At 44.9% G+C, this 16,838-nt stretch overlaps 1 protein-coding gene across 2 annotated transcripts in view; it reads left to right on the top strand.

The window, feature by feature from the left end:
* The window catches only part of Wipf1 (WAS/WASL interacting protein family member 1), a 97,680-nt gene that overhangs the window by 31,598 nt on the left and 49,244 nt on the right, over positions 1-16,838 (top strand). The window contains exon 1 of one of the 2 annotated variants that reach the window (XM_029536667.1): positions 11,743-11,892. The exons of the other annotated variant lie outside the window; for it this stretch is intronic. The gene's annotated coding sequence lies outside the window, so the exon portion shown is untranslated. Of the gene's footprint in view, positions 1-11,742; positions 11,893-16,838 lie in introns of those variants that run through there. 2 annotated transcript variants of the gene reach the window in all.

Raw genomic sequence — 16,838 nt, 5'->3', positions numbered from 1 at the left:
GTGGAATTTTAGTTTCTTTAGAAAAACCACAGAAATATTATAAGAACATGTTTTCATTTTCATCGCAGATGTGAGGCTATAGGGCTGCTTTGCAGCAGCTGACTGTGGTTTGCCTCGTGCTCTAGCAGAGGCATGGTTTGGCCAGCTGCAGATAGTTTCTGCGATTTCGTGACATTTGGGATTCTGGGAACTTTTCAGAGGGTATATAAATGCTAGAGCCCCAGTAGGAGGGGTCGGTGGTTGTTGGTCTCTCTCTTATCTGGTGATAGGGGGTGAGACGGGGGCAGGGGATAAAGAAGAACCCACAAAGTAGCAAAGACCAGTCAGACCTCTCTCTGTGCACTGTGTTTTTAGCCTGATAAGCAGCGTGGGCTTTGTCTGGCATAGCAACTCCATGGCACATCCCATGTTGGTCACTGGGGCAGTCTCTGTAGGCTTCAGGTGGTTCCATCCAGGCTATGTGACAATTACCCGAGTCCTCCTGGCGTGACCATCTTGCCGTTCCTTACTGTGATTCCCTCTGAGGAGAGCCCACAAGTACTCAAAGCTAGCCGAGCGTGGTGGCGCACGCCTTTAATCCCAGCACTTGGGAGGCAGAGGCAGGTGGATTTCTGAGTTTGAGGCCAACCTGGTCTACAGAGTGAGTTGCAGGACAGCCAGGGCTACACAGAGAAACCCTGTCTGGAAAAGTACTTAAAGCACAGTCCTGAGTGAGTATAGGTCCGGTGCTTTCTTTTGGAATATCCTTCTTCTTAATAAAAGCATTGTCAGGAAGCACTACTTAACAGTAAAGAGAAATCTGAACGGCTGAAGTGGCTTGGTCATTCTTGAAAAGGTCAGGCTGGCTGTTCTCTCAGATCTAGAAAATGCTTTCATACACTGAGATGCTAGGAAGATGAGGGAGTTGTAAATGATTAGAAAGGCTGACTTAGGGGCTGGCGAGATGGCTCAGTGGTTAGGAGCACTGACTGCTCTTCCAAAGGTCCTGAGTTCAAATCCCAGCAACCACATAGTGGCTCACAACCATCCCTAATGAGATCTGACGCCCTCTTCTGGATTGTCTGAAGACAACTACAGTGTACTTACATAGAATAAATAAATAAATCTTAAAAAAAAAAAAAAGAAAGGCTGGGTCAGCACTTTTTAGTTTGAAGCATGTTGTGTGGCTCTTGAGAATGAGGGCGCCTCTGTTCTCTATTGCTGGAAGAGAGTAATTGTCATTAAAAGATGTCAGCTAACTCTTTCCCTTGAGGGAAGAAGTATACCTGGGTGGGAGGATGGATGGTAGCCTGTGCTGGTGCCATCAGTACAGGGCCAGGATCCTATGTGGGTGGGTCCAGGAGGAGGAAACTGACCTCTGAGCCGAGACCCAGGAGGGCTGACAATCTTCTCGTTCACCTTAGTGAAGGGAACTGAATTGGGAGGAGCGGTCACAGGAAGGGTGCTCACCACGGAGCTGTAAAGTCACCGCAGCGGGGCTTTTTCTCAGCTGTCGTCGGGACAGGAAAAGCCACACAGAGACGGGCTTCTGGATCCACGCCCGTTCAGCGGGGTTAAAGTTCGCGGGCCCTGCTGAGGTAGAAACACATCTGTTTGGTTAGTTTTGAGTTCTCTTTCCTGCCTGATGTCCAGATGGTTTAACATCCTTTATGTAATGGTAAGTCACCTGTGGCCCCAAGCGGAGACAACAAAGTCGACTATGCTTGTAAGAAAGGAGGTGTGTCATGCCACCGAGCACTGTCTGTAAACGGAAGCAGACTGGGCTGGGAGGCATAACTACTCTCCTGGAGAAAAACATTTAGGCCAGATACTGCATCAGAGATTCTGCGGAAAAGGCAAGCCAGGATAGGGTAGACCTTTCAGGCTGGCTGGTCTGCATTATTTTGGAGGACTGCAGGCTGTGGAGGAGGTCCCTCTTTGCCTGGTACTTAGCTCTGGAATGCTAAAGGTCTCCTGGGTGTCTGGTAGAGGAAGTCTGGCTCTACACTGGTGATTTTTGCTTACCAGGGGCCTATTCTTGGCTGAACCCTCGCCACCTTAAGAATTTCTCCCTTGGCTAGAAAGCTTTTGGTGACTTTAAGATGTTAAAACCTCTTAAATGTGCATTTGTGTTTGTGTATACGTATACACAGTACATAGATGGACTTAAATGGTTATTGAGTATGGACTCTGGAATATGAAAACTATGCATCTTTGAAAACTGGAGTCACATCAAGTATGGCAGGACGCTGACACATCCCAAGAAGGCTGCAGATTCCTGTCTCATTTCTGGTCACTCTAAGTGTGTCACTGTGGTAAGAGAGGGGGATGGGATGGCCATGACTATTTCAATGTTTTCTTTCTCTTTCTGTCCAGAAGAGTTGTGTGTAGGTAACAAACACATTGCCCTATACATTGCACAAGTAATCCCTGTCCACAGATGGGTTGCAGGTCCCCCTTTGGTTGGTTGGCTTTTTTCTTTTTTCTTTTTCTTTTTCTTTTTTTTCTTTTTTTTTTTTTTTTTTTTTTTGGCAGTCCATCATCGTGACAATCCAGGGTAGTGGTGCTGTTTGCTTTGTAACATTAAGTTTGTACTTTTAATCAGGCTGGGTATTTTTTAAACCTTTATTTGAAGCATCTTGTGTATTCTGTAGCACACTGTGCTTGAAAATAATGTATTTTCCCCCCTCACGCAAATTTCTTCTTGCTAGGAGAGCTTCCCACCTATAAAACCTACTTACTTGAAATATGATCAAGCTTTGGTAAATATTATAGTTTATAGTAGTGATTTTCCAATAATGAGGGAAGTAGAGTTTATTAAAAGCTGGGGCCAGAGAGGAAGAATGCTTAGCTGGTAAATGTATTTGCATGGAATCCACGTGATGATGGGAGGAGATAGCCTGACTCCACATAGTTGTCCCCTGAGTTCCACACGCATGTATTGTGGCACACAAGCTTCCCCCCCACCATGCACACACACACACACACACACACACACACACACACACACACACACACTAAGAATGTTTTTTGAAATCCATAAAACTGAAACTTGCAATCAGCGCGATGTAGCATGCCACAGTCTCTTCAGTTGTCTCTTGCCATTGTGACTGATGTTCCCCATGGTACCCCAAAGTGAAAAATGCAGCCTGTCCAAAATGTTCAGGAGACACGTCTCAATAAACACACTTCATGTTATTAAACAAAGATGGTTGATTATTTCTGTATATAAATTTGTCCTTGGAAGTTAATTGGTGGGTATTATGTTGTGTTTAGTGTCATTGAGGTATAGACAGCAGTAATTTAGTAAATTTTAGGCATCGCCCAGAGTACCAACTTTATTTCCAAGAGCTGATTGAAGGCAAAGAAAATAATAGATGTTGATATACAAAATATGGTGTCCCTCGTTCATTATGACTGTTACTAATTAATAAACTCTTGACAGATGTTTGTGTTCTGTAAATTTACTTCCTTTGCACAGCATGTAATTTAGGCTGTCTGCAGCCACTTCAAAATCAAAATCAGAGTCCAGGGAAAAAAAATAGGATAAGCACACCAGGTTGGGTTTGCTGCTGCTCAGCTGGATATGACCCCCACTCTAATTATACCCTGCATAAATCTGGGGCCTCCCACGACCAGATTCTCCCTGGAGTCTCAGGCAGAGAACACCCACTTTAAAACCAGAAGCCTTAAAGAACACATCTCTTTAATCCAGGTTTTTCCAAAAGGCACCGAGTGAGTGTTTATAATGCACACACTTCCCCAACGTTCAGTGAGGATACCTGTTCTTCCCTTAGAGCCCATGGCTGATTCTAAGTCTGGTTTTATTTCTCCCAGCCACATGGCTTCCCGCTATGAGTGGTGCTTTTCTTGTCTATTTATCATGGTGATGTTGTAATTCATGTACTGTTTTCTTCCTTGGTTCTACTTGGATGCAAATACTCCCAAATCTAGGAATAGAAGTGCTGCAACACCACCTGCAGGCTCATAGCTGCTCTGTGGAGCTCCGTGATCATTCCTAGAATGATCTAAACCTCATTCCTCCTGATTCCCAAATACCCTTTGTCGTCTGCACGCAGAGCACCTCAGAAATGAAGCTCCTTGCTTGACTAGTTGTTTTGCTAATTTAGAACTTCCTGAGCATAAAATTCTCTACTTCAGGAATGACATGCCTTCAGTCTACAAGAAAGGACAGGGGCAAAGTGGTATGAGTTCTTGCTATGAAAGTGTGAGGATCAGAGTTTGACCTCCAGAGCCCGCATAAAAAGTGGTCTAAAGTGATGTGCTTATAATCTAAGCACTGGGGGATGGATGTAGTCCAAGTGGAGATCGGAAGGGCATTCCTGAGGCTTGCTGTGCAACCAGTTCAGCAGAATCTGTGAGTTCTGGTCAGTGAGAAACCCCACTTCATGTGGGGGGTGGGAGTGGGGGTGGGGGTGGGGAGAGAGGGAGAAATTGAAGAAGAGAGATGATGTTAATTTCCAGTTTACACACACATACATATAAACATTTATACACATATATACATGTACACACATATACACAAATACACACGAATACATAATACACGCGTGCACACACACACATACACACACACACACACACACACACACACTGAGCAGCGTATGAACACAGGCATCTTGGTTTTTAAACTGTCTTGTTTACTTCTGTAATTCTTTATTTATTGGGATTCTTAACCTCATCCTGGGTGACAACAGGACTTTTTTTTTATGACTAACAATGATGGGTTTTGTTCTTAATAATTACATAATTACATTTTGAGAACACTCATGTTTTCATAATTCACTTTTAAAATAGGGACTTTCTAAACATTATTTTATCTTTCAGGTTTTTTCCTTTTATTGAAAATAGTTTTGTTTTTGTATTTTTTCACATATATATGATATATATATATATATGATATATATATATCCTGATTATGGTTCTCCCTTCCTCTGCTCCTCCTAGCTCCTCACCACCTCCCTCTCACCAGGACCCACCCCCTTTTGGTCTATCATTAGCAAATAAACAGGCTTCTAAGGGATAATAATAAAATAGGAATAAAAAAATCTACACATTGGGATAGAACAAAATAGAAAAAAAAGAAGAGCCCAAGGAAGACACAAGAAAAAGAGACTCACTCTCACTCTCGGGAATTCCATAATACTGTAATGCTTTGTATGCAAAAGACCTGTAAGGTAAAAGCAGAGAGAATAAAAAACCAGAAAAAGACAAGGAAAAGAGCCTGACCCAACGTTGTGAGGCAGTGACCCAACAAAGACTCCCTTGAGCTTGCTTTTTGTTGGCATGCCCTACCCTGAGGAGCAGTTTGTGCCCCCAGTGAGACTCCTTTGGAGAACACTAAATTCTAATTTTCGAGTCATTATCAGTTGGAGCTAGTGTGTGGGTTAGGGATGGGGCTTGTGTCCTTCATCTTTTCAGCTCTAGGGCCCCCCCTGGAGGAGACCTGTGTAGCAGGATGACTCTTCTGTGTCCCTAGCCAGTCTTTTTATGAACAAAGGAATTCCTCATTTCCCTTCTGTCTTGATTAGCCATAAAGATGAACAAACAGCTTGGTTAGTTGCAATACAGTTCCGTAAGCTTGAAAGAAGCCAACTTGGTTTATGGCGTCAGGCCCTATGGCGTGCCAGATAGTGAGCTGGCTAGGGAGGGAGGGAGGGCTCTGGCTTTGGGAGCAGATGGTCCGAAGCCCTATAATCCCAGCTTCCATTACATTGCAACCACACAAACAACGTTCCACCATCAGGAGAACTTTGCCGACCTTTCCACTTCCCTTTAACGGTTCCAAGGGCTCACTGATACGGTGCACTCAGTCTTTTCGAATGAGCGGGAAGGGGAAAGCCTTTGCATGACGTAACGCCTCAAAAATCCCCCCACGGTTTCTGAGGGAAGCAGTTGCTCTCTGGTCTGTCCGGACAAGCTGACTTACAGTGTGAAGCTTTTTCCTAGACAACCCAGGGCAATGTGCATGGACGGACTCTGGCTCTTCTCTCTCAGAGCCTGAACAGCAAGAGGACAGTTTGCACGTGCACAGGAAATGACACTGGATGCTGTCAGAGGCTTTGTTATCAAATCCCAGGTCCACCACTTGCTTACTGGTTTGGGGGAAATCCCTTTAATTCTTGGAAGGTTGCTCTCTCCATCTGGGACGATAAACCTGGATAATTAAAACTGATCTAATTATGCTTAAACAAAAGCACTGTTAAATAGCAAGTCTGTCGATTCTTGGCGGTCCTACCTAACCAGTTTCTGAGTGGTAAATCAGGGTTCCTCGAAGTTATTTCGACTGTTCCTAGACCTCTACCCCTCTTCCTTCTTTACTGTGAAAAATTCAGTATGGAATTTAAATGTTAGCTGTCATTCAAATGCACACATTGTAAATGTAAAATGTACACACACACACACACACACACACACACAAACACACGCGCGCGCGTATACTTATGTACAACCAACACATGCATTTTGTGGCCAGAATTCCTTCCCCCACCCCTAGTCATACCAATGCTTATATGAATGACAGCTACCTCATTTCCAGAAATGAGAAGTTTACAGGGTCCAAGTCCTCTCACTTCTTAGCTCTCCATTAGGAAAGTCAGACTTCTGGCTGCTTTTCTCAGTTGAATTCCTTAGCTCTGTAGAGGATGTGTTAGTTTCCTGTGATCCTGCTTCATTCTCAAGGAGATACCAGATACCTTAGCTGGTGACTCTAGTAATGAGGAGTGAGGGAGTCAGAAACACCTTGGGCAACTTCCCTCCTACAGACACATGTGCAGGTTGTCCTAGTGTCTGTGGGCCTCAGAGCCTAAAGTTTGCCGAGATTCCCCACCCTCCCCCAGGATGGTCTTGGCTGTGTCCCAGCTTTGGTTTCCTGGACGCCTTTCTACCCCACACTTACCCACACTATGGGTTAGAAACATAGACTACCCTCCACACAAGAAGGGAAGAAGTCAATGGAGAGCTTGCAGTCTGCCCTCTGATAGCAATTTCTAGAGCCTGGTGTAGTGGCACTCCTGTAATCCCAGCCTTCAGAAAGCTGAGACGGGAGGATTGTACATTTGAGCCCAGTCTGAGCTTCATAGCAAGACTCTGTCCCACCCCTCATATACCTCCGAAGAGAACAGTTTCAGGTGCTCTGTAATGTCACCCTTCGCTCTGCCATTATTGTTACTAACATGAAGTTATCATTTACTGTAAATGGTGACTTTACCGTTACCAGGGTCCTGCTGACAGTTCTCTTATCACTGACTCAGAAAGGTCACTTGTATTTAATATCTAGAGAAACATATAGGTACGATTTCTAAACCATTAAAAGTGAATGCATGTATTCACGGTCAGGGTTAGAGGATATTATAATAATAAAAAGCATGTTCAGTCAGGAAAAAATTAAGAAAAGAAGAAACTGAAAAGGAAATATAATATGTATACTAAAAATGGAAACAAATGTGAGTAGATTAAGTTCTTCTAATAAAACCATTGGGTCTCAGATACATTAAACAGATGATGGAGATGTAGTTCAGTGGTAAAGCACTTGTCTACCGTGACTGAGGCCTGTGTTCAACTCCCAGCATGGGAAGAGCAAAGCACTTGCTAGCTGTTTGCTATCTTCAGGATTGTGTGTCAGTTAACATTGCACAGTGATCTGGCAGCAGCTGGTAAAATGCCAGCTAACAAAACAAATGTAGGAATGGAAACTTTATTATTAAATAAAAACCTTAAGGGAAGCCGCAGAAGCACAAAAGTGAAGTCCGAGAAGAAAACACGTCTGCAGTGAACATGAGTGTGACCGTCTTATCACTTCATTCGATGAAGCAAAAGCTGTTAGTACAGTTAAAGTAGTGAAACACATGAGATACAACTGAAACGTAAAAGTACAAACACGCTTTCTCATAGTCATATTAGGAGAATTTAACAAAATCTTTTCAGAATTGGATCGATGAACAAAAGGTGACATCAGGATTACTTTTGACTTAGCTAAAGAGATACAAGGTATCTGTAGGAAATGATTAAATACTATTTTAAAAACTTTTGTTCAACTGACCAAAAAAAGAAACAGAGAGAGAGAGAGAGAGAGAGAGGAAATTAGACATGAGTTGTCCACATGTAGTAACAGAGAAGTGTTGAAACTTTGTTGGTATTTTGTGTGTGTGTTTGAAAATTTAAAACATTTTTGCTTATAACACATGAAATAAAACATATCTGTAACTACAGTCTAATAGTTTACCATGTGTGCGTAATTGAAATGCTGGGGTCAGGGTAGCTGGCGCATCTATCGTACATTTCTCCTTTGTGTTTTGAACAAGCAAAATTCTTTCTATTGCTTTCTGCTTTAGGAACACACAATTAATTGTTGTTAGCCACAGTTACTGGCTGTGCTAGATGACCTTGAACTTGTTCTCTCCATCCAGAGGCACCCTTGTGTCTATTGGACATCTTTCTCCATCTTCTGTCACCCTTCCCAGCCCCTGCAAGCACCAGTCCATCTTCTGCATCCTTGCAGTGACGTCTTTACATGTGAGAACACGTGGTATTTGTCCTCCAGTGGCTGCAGTTTAGTTCACATCATGCCTTCTGGTTCCCTGTACATTGCAACAAGTGTCAAGATTTCATCCTTTTCTGGGCTGGGCAATGCTGTTTATGGTTGTATTCCACATTGCCTTCTGTGGGTGGACAGCCTAGTTAACTCTTGTGGGATGAGCTGTGGTGAACTGTGGTGAGCATGGGAGGAGGCCAAGCATCTCAGCACCATCTCCCTTTCCACCGTAATGACAGTGTTGGATTTTGTTGGAGTTTTAGTTTTTGGAGGAAACTCCATAATTTACATGCCCACTAACTGTATATGAAATTTCTCCTTTGCATCCTCAGTCAGCACTTATTTCTTTGTTGTTGTTGTTGTTGTTGGTGGTGGTGGTGGTGGTGGTGGTGGTGGTGCTGTGTGTGTCTGTGTGTGTGTGATAATAGTCATTCTAACTGGAGTTAGATGATATCACATTGTGGTTTTGATTTACATTTCCCTAGTAGTCATATAGAACTGAGCGTGCAAGTTGGCTTCAAACTCACCAGGGGACTCTGGGCAGTTTAGTGATTCTAAGTTTGGTTTTTTTTTTTTTTTTATATGTAAAGTAGAGATGATCATATCTAACTCACAGCATTGCAAGGAGAATTAACATCTATATGTAAAGCACTTAGCTGCATGTCTACATGTGGCAATGATCTGATAAACGACTGATGGAGACATCAGTCAGGGTAGCAACATGTCTTCCAGCCCATTCTGGGCGCTATGTGGTCAAATGGTTAGAGCACCGTCAATACTTCAGCACCTTTTATGTAGGAATGAGACAAAGAACTGTTACGATGTCCAGGTTCTGCTCACCTGCATGAAAAGGTTGGGCACTTTGTCTGTGTTCATTTGTGAGATGTGGCAGTGGCGAATGGTTGGGTTAATCTCCACTCCTTAAAGGAAAAGCATGGTGCTCCCAAAACAGAAGGCGTGAAGGATCTGGAGGAAGGAACGGGGCTGTGCTAGTCTGCAGTGCCTGCTACTAAATTTCTAAGTCTTAAAAATTTTAAATTACATCTTAAACATTTTTAATTTAAAATTTAAAAACAGAGAAACACATGGAGAAGCCTGGTTAGGTGCCTGAAGATCTTTACTGCTCTCACACACTATAGCACATGAGTACACCCAGACCCACTTAGTAGAAAACAGAACTAGAAACTGACTCAGACTGTGAGACATCTAATGCTGTCACATGTTCACATAGAGTCTTACTGTTTTTCTCCACAAAGTTATTTGCAGTGTCTGATTCCAAGATGGCGAAGAGTTACCATCATTGTAAAGCTAATGCCGTTTCTGTAATGTAGACAGCCATCTTGGCTCAGCTGGCTAATCCAGATGTACAGTCCAATTCCCCAAAGCAGCTGACAGCTGTCAAAATGGGAAAACAGTTACTGGTGTTCTAAAGCCGGAGTTGTAATCATGTGGTGAGACTCTAGAGTCTGGCCGTGTCTACAGCGCTCATTCAGGACTAACTTCCTTACTGTGGGGCTCACATGGAAACCACACTCAAGAGTTACATGGGAAATAGTTCCGACCCTTGACACTTGTCTAGAGTTACCTTGCTGAAATCCAAAACCAAAAAATCCCTTTAAAAGCAATTTTTGAGAAAAGAATTGTGCTGGGGTGGCCAGAAAGAAGCCATTTTGGGGCTTTTTGCAAGAGTCAAGTTGAACAAATTGGAGACGATTCCTGCTGGTCTAGGACATAGTTTTCATCCCACATCCCACTTCCTACATCCACAGGTTTCTGTGTGTTTGGATCCTCTTGAGAGCTGGGGTGACTACCAGAGGAAAGAGGATGGCCAGAAAGGAAAGCTAGAAATGGCCTTCTCCCCCCATCCAGGGCAGAGAGGGATGTAGCCAGACACCCCTTCTTCTTTTCATGCATCAGAGTTAACTTAGTCCAGGGAGGCTGACAACACAGTGGCTCTGTTTTCTAACCCAAGAATTAGGGCACAGTGTCTGACAGCATTATTAAACAGGCTGCATGAACTTGAGACTCTCTCAGGAAGTTCAGGGTGAGTGGCCATGGTTGCAGCAGGACCCAGAAACGGGAGCCAAGAGCTGGTTCTGTTCTTCTGGCGATAATGCATCTCCTAGAGGAGGGTGTGGAGACATCTTGGTAAGAGCACCGTCAAGGGTCCTTCCTTAGATGTTTCCCGGGCATCAGTATCAGAGACCCATCTGCAGGAGAGTATCCAAACCCCAGGCTCTCATACCCATCCACTCCTTGTAGGTTATGGAACTCCAACTCTAGACTGAGGAGCCTAGGAAAATGGACTCTCTCTGTCCCATAATGTGGGGTCTCCCTCCAGTCTTATCTCCTCTTGTGCCCTATGAACACCCCAAAGAGGCCAGGGAACCCCCACAAGGAGATGGTCTTTTCTATGGGTGCTGGGCCATCCCGTGTGAAAAATAACAGATGGCCGATTGTATCACATGCCTCTGAGCAGTTAGAGAGGCAGGCCGGAGAAGGTGCTGTGAGGAAGTGCAATGTCACATGCAGCCTCACAGGAAGCTGGCCAGAATATAGCTGAGGACTGCCACCGCGCTCAGTCGCTTTTCTCAGCGGACTAAAGCAACACAGGTTAGTGCCTTCTTCTGTCTGAAAACCCTCCATGGTGGCTCTAAAATACCGACCTGCGTGACTGTCTTCCTTTGAGCTGACTTTATGTGTGTTTCTAATGAGAAAAATAACAAAACTGCCCTGGCTTTGAATGTAAGAGTCTGTGCAAAGCTGGTAACCACACGTTGTTAGAGGAACAAACATTGAGCCACTGTGGTGGAAATGAAATTCTCAGAATCGCTGGCTTCCTCGTTTAGAACTTCTATGCCTTTAAAAAGAATAAACTTCAGATGTTGGTTAAATATGTTATTTCGTGGAATGCAGCTTAGCCTCTTCTCATCTTTGCTTACTAGCACAAATCTGAAACAGGACTGGTCAACTTGCGCTTGCAGACATGTGTGGGGCGTCTGTGCGGTGTTGGAGAAGAAATACTGTGGCTAAAAAAACGTGCTTCAAGGCTAGGTGCAAAAGCTTGTTTTATGGAATTTTCATCTCATAAAACCTATGAGGTTTTTTTGGCTTGCATTTCATGACAGAATAACTTTTCAGGCCCATACATTTTTTTTCTGCCCCACCCCCTTCCTTCCTTTGCTTCCTTACACGAGCTGTGGGGAGAGAAGGGGGGTAGGGCAGCTTGAGTGTAGATGGGGAAGTCCTCGGTTTAAGAGGCCACACAACCTGGACTAAAGCTGATCGGGTTCGGAGAAGCCTCCAGGCTTAGTGGTGACTAGAGCCTCCTCCTGTCCACACATGGTAAAGAAGATTGGGTGAGTCTAACACGGTGTCGGAAAGGTGGGTGAAGGGCTGTGGGGGTAATTCTCCGGAGCGTCTAACCAGCCCGGAACTGATAATCTGATGGCCACCGAGGGAACACTTCCGCACGAAGAGCAAAGTCAACAGAACTTCTCGCAAAGTAACCGGCTGCTTCCAGACCTGTGAAGAGCAAGGGCAGTGTCTCAAGTCTGAGTCAAGAGGAGGAAGGAGGTCTTGCGAAGCATTAGAACAGCCAAGTTAGCCAGCGGGGTTGTTTTGCTTTGGCTGGGACTGGGGCTGGGGCTCAGTAGGTAGAGAGCACTTGTCTCGGGTGCACAGAGCCTGGGTTTGCTGCTTTTAACTGCAGCCCCACGGAAACTGGGTGTGGTCGTAATCTCAGCATTCGGGAGGTGGAGGCTGGAGGATCCGGTCTTTACGGTCTTCTTCAGTTACAGAATGAGTTCAAAGCCACTCTGAGCTACAAGAGGCCTTGTCTAAAACCAAGTACCTAAACAAATAGCGACGGAGAGAGAGGACTAGGATCAGTTTCCAGTTTCCTCTCTGTCTTGGGTCTGGCTTTAGTTTTCCAACGTGTCTGGACTGAAAAAGAACAAGGGGTGAAAGGTTTGGCGGAATGTTTACATTCCAGTAGTGCAAAATAACCAGGGCAGTGATGAAAGTAAAAGCTCGGTATTGGTATGTCCTCGCATTGCTGCCTATTTTCATGTTTTACTATCACGTTGTGCAAGCAAGTGGAGAGGAAGCTGATGCTGAGGGAGGCTCTCTAAGCGGAGATCCGAACCTCACTGTTTTCCCAAAAACCATTCCCTGTGCTGACAGAGGCAGCTCATGATTGCAGCGGGTGGACCAGAGCAGGTCCGGCTTCCCTGCCATCGGAGCCTCTAGTACAAATGCCTGAGCCGGTGAAGCAGGGTCTGCAGTCGGGTGGTCTCCTTCCGGTTGCTTCCTGGTGCTACCCTAGAGCAGGGGAGAGGCGGCATGGCTGCGGGTCCCTCGAAGGAGCACTTCTTTTGCTTTGTAAAGTTTGTCAGGGAGCTTTGCTGTTCAGGGAGTTTTGAATTATGCTAATCTGCTGTTCATACTAGAAAGGGCCTTTTTGTTTTGTTAAAATGCTTTCCAGATGGACCTGATGTTTTTTTTTTTTTTTTTTTTTTCCCGTATGTATTGATCCAAAAGCTGTTTCCATTTCTTCTGCTCTCCCGTAGGCATTTCTTGGCTTTTTTTTTTTTTTTTTTTTTTTACCAGCTTTCTGCCTCCACTGTGTTAGAGATGCCAGAAAAAAAGTTTATGAAGGGTTCTCCTTATACATCATCCTGACCTCCAGGCTGGAAGGGGTCTGAAAGAGAGGTGGATCCGGGGTGGCAAATGGTCACACTGAGTGGGAAAGCACTAGAAAGTTTTAGTTAGGTGTTACTGCCAAGTGAAACAGAGTTCAGCTCGAAGGTGAGAAGAGATGAATTGTCATCTTAAAGCCGGAGAGAAAAACGGCCAGCTTTGTGAGAGACAGTATGGACGTATTACGGATTCTCTAAAGAAAAACTAGGAGTGGGGCCCTCAACCTTCCTTTCCCAGACCTGACACACACAGCCTCTTTTTCCCAGAATCCATGTGAGGTGAGCACAGCGCTGGGAATCGAACCCACAGCTGTTTGAGTGGGTATTCCTTTACCTACCAGTTTTGTGATTTCTTAATGAAAAGTTATTGCTTTGAGACCAACTAATAAGACATCAAAATATGTTTTGGTGTTGTCCGTAGTGAAGTTGGCTCCTCTGCACTTGTGTTCATCCTGCGTTTCAGTATGGATTTTACATTAACATTTGTTTGTGTGGTTTAATAAGACTTTTCATCACTGTGATAAAATTTCTGGTATGAGCTATGTTATGGAGGAATACATGGTTTTGGCTCACAGTCGTGAAGGTTTCAGCCTATAGTTGTCTGGCTCCTGTACTTGTAGCATGACAGGACCATTGTGGAGTAAGAGAATGGCAGTGGGAAATTCACCTATCAGTAGCTGGGAAGCCAAGAAAGAGACAGGAAGGGACAGGGGATAAAGTATATCTTTCTAGCACACAATCTTAGTGTCCTGCCACCTATAAGTAGGTCCCACCTGTAATGTCTACCACCTTCCAATAATGCATCCATTTATGAGTCCATCATGGAATCAATCCATTGATGAAGTCAGAGCCCTCAGGATCCAGTTACATCTCAACAGTCCTAGCTCTGAACACTGCTTCAGTGGGAGCTAGGCTTCCAAAGCAAGAGCTGTAGGGAGAACGCCTCAGATCCAAGCTCTAACAGCTGGAAATCATAGTGTGACATAAAAGGAAGTTGTTGAGTTGTAGTAAGGTGTGTGTGCATGTGTGTGTGTGTGTGTGTGTCTGTGTGGTATATGTGGAAGAATCCCTTAGGGATTTTATTTTCTCAGCTAAAAATTGTTACATGAGCTGAGCATGGTGGTGCATGTCTTTAATCCCAGCACTTAAGAGGCAGAGGCAGGTGAATTTCTGAGTTTGAGGCCAGCCTGGGCTATATGGTAAGACTCTGTCTGAAACATGATGAGATGGTATGTTGGAGTGTACAATGATTTGAACCACGTTTAGACTGAGATGTCACCCATGTGTGAATGGACTCATTTGGAGAGGTTGCCAGTGAGCACTGCTATTTTCTGTGTGGTGGTACTTAATGTGTCTCCTTTGATCTCTGGGTCACCAGTGGGAAGACCTTGTCCTCCTTAAAGGCATTAGAAATCTGTAGGAAGTTTCTGACTTCAGAGGACTGGGTATAGGTCTAGAGGAGGGGCTGCCTGGTATCTCACCAGCTTGTTCTGCAGAGAGTTGCCCAGAGGAAGCTCTTAAAGGAAAAGAATGGATGCTCCAGCTCAGCTCCTCCCTGCACTGGGCCTTCTCGGGGAAAATAATACAACTCTACAACTCCCTGAAATGAACACACTTGAACTGCCACTGGGAATTCTCCCAGGACCTCTCCCACAGAGCACCATGCCTTCCTACCTTTGTCCCTTCCTCTTCATTTCTTCTCTCAAATGTCTCCTGCCTCTGCGTGCCTGTCACTTTCTGAAGCCAGAGTTTTTCTGTGTAGATGGTATGGTTCCTTGTGCAGCCAGTCATCCAGTGTGTTAAACAGGGCTCCCTGTAAAAGGGAGCGAAGCGAGGCTGGTGAGCAGCCTCTCAGAGGTAAATGCCGGAGAGGGTGTGCCCAAGGGAAATAGTTTGGAAAGAGTCATTAGTATGAGATAGATCCCGATGAATCAGGAAGGACGAATGGTTTACGAATTTTTTTCTTTTAAGGATTTATAAGGGAAATAGTGGTAAGAGAAGACCTGGAAAAGCCAGAGGTAATTGGCCCTAAAAGACTCAAATTTCGGGTTATTGAAGAATTGTTTTTCCCTTCCTTGGTGCCAGGAACATCTGGTTTTGGGAAGAGTTTAGGAAAGAGGCTTGCAGATGCTCTGGTCATCATTTAGAATTCTAGGAGGCAAATAGAAAATAGATTTTATTTTATTTTTTTAAGAAAGAGAAGAGACTTTAGGACTCCCCCATTTTAAAATTTGGAAACAGATCCAGAAATGTCAAGTGACCTGGCGGAGGTTAGAACAACTTATATGAGTGGCACTCAGGCCTAGAACTGATCCCAGCGCTGGTGCCTCGGTGGCACCTCTTTTGGCTCATGCTTAATGTGGGGCAGACCAAGAGGTTGTGGGTCTGACAAAGTCACCTCTGCTTGCTGCTACTTCCTTCTGCATTCCCCCTGACAGACAACAATGTAACTATAACCTTGTAACAGTGTAACTATAACCTAATCCATCTCACCCAGATAAAGTGTGTGTGTAAGGACCTGGTCCTTGAGAAGTAAGGAAGAGGAGTGGTTAGTAATGGACTAGGACAGGAAAGTAGATTGACTCTTGTAGACGAGATATGGGTCAAAACTCTGACTAAAATCTCTTGTAAAGTGTGGATGAGTGTCAGCGTTCACTGGCCTGGGGGAAGAGTCCTTGAGAGAGCCAGTCACCCTTAGCACTGAAAGCGTGGCTGCTGGTCCACCCTCAGAAACCTGCAGCAGACTCAGTTGTCTCTGGAGGGGATCATCCAGACGGTAGGATCAATGGATGGCATGAACAATGGAAAGAATGACATCTTCTGTCCATTCTCATAGGCCGGGCAGCTCCTTGTGAATTTTAATGAGGGTCAGCTATTCTGAGCCTAAGATGAGAGGATCTCTTCTGTAGGGGTTGGATTTGAAGTTGCTAACCTGTGTCTGGGCCTCAAGCTTCTCCTTCTACACACTCCTAACACAGATCACATCTCTGACCCTGGAAAGCACAAGAGAATTTACACTCATGAGTGAGCAGGCACTTGTGCTGTAGACACCCGCTGATGTCCTCTGAGCCAGCTCAGTTTTGCCACGGTCCACCCCGGGATAATGTCTGACAGGTGGAGGGCTCAAGGCCGCACCCCACCTCCCCACCTCCCCACCTCTCCACCTCCCCACCTCCCCACCTCCCCACCTCTCCACTTCCCCACTTTAGATGTGAGTTGCAAGCTGCACTGCCTGTGATTCTAACTAACGGACTGCAAATTGGTGTTTCCATAATTCCTCCTCAGGTTTGACTAATTTGCTAGAGAAGCTTGTAGAAGAGAGGGTGACAGTTGTGTGTACCCATGATTATGAAGTGTATCACAAAGGACATGGGCTGAAATGTGGGAGAAGGGACTTGGTATGCCCCTTCAGCAGAAATCTCCCCCGTCTGTCCCCCCAGCTCTCTGGAAACTCTCTAACCCTATCCTACTGGGTTGGTAGAAGCTTCATTGCAGAGATAATGCAGGATGTAGACTGACCAGGGAAACCTGTGTGTTCAGCGTTCTTGGCCTTTCCAGGCAGCAGTTCTACCACCCATAGTGTAGGGCAGGGAACCCCTCTGGAA

Source organism: Mus pahari, chromosome 3 (assembly GCF_900095145.1).
Source record: "Mus pahari chromosome 3, PAHARI_EIJ_v1.1, whole genome shotgun sequence".
Classification (NCBI taxonomy): Eukaryota; Metazoa; Chordata; class Mammalia; order Rodentia; family Muridae; genus Mus; species Mus pahari.
The sequence above is the reverse complement of the archived record's forward strand: the minus strand, read 5'-3'. Positions and strand labels throughout refer to the sequence as shown.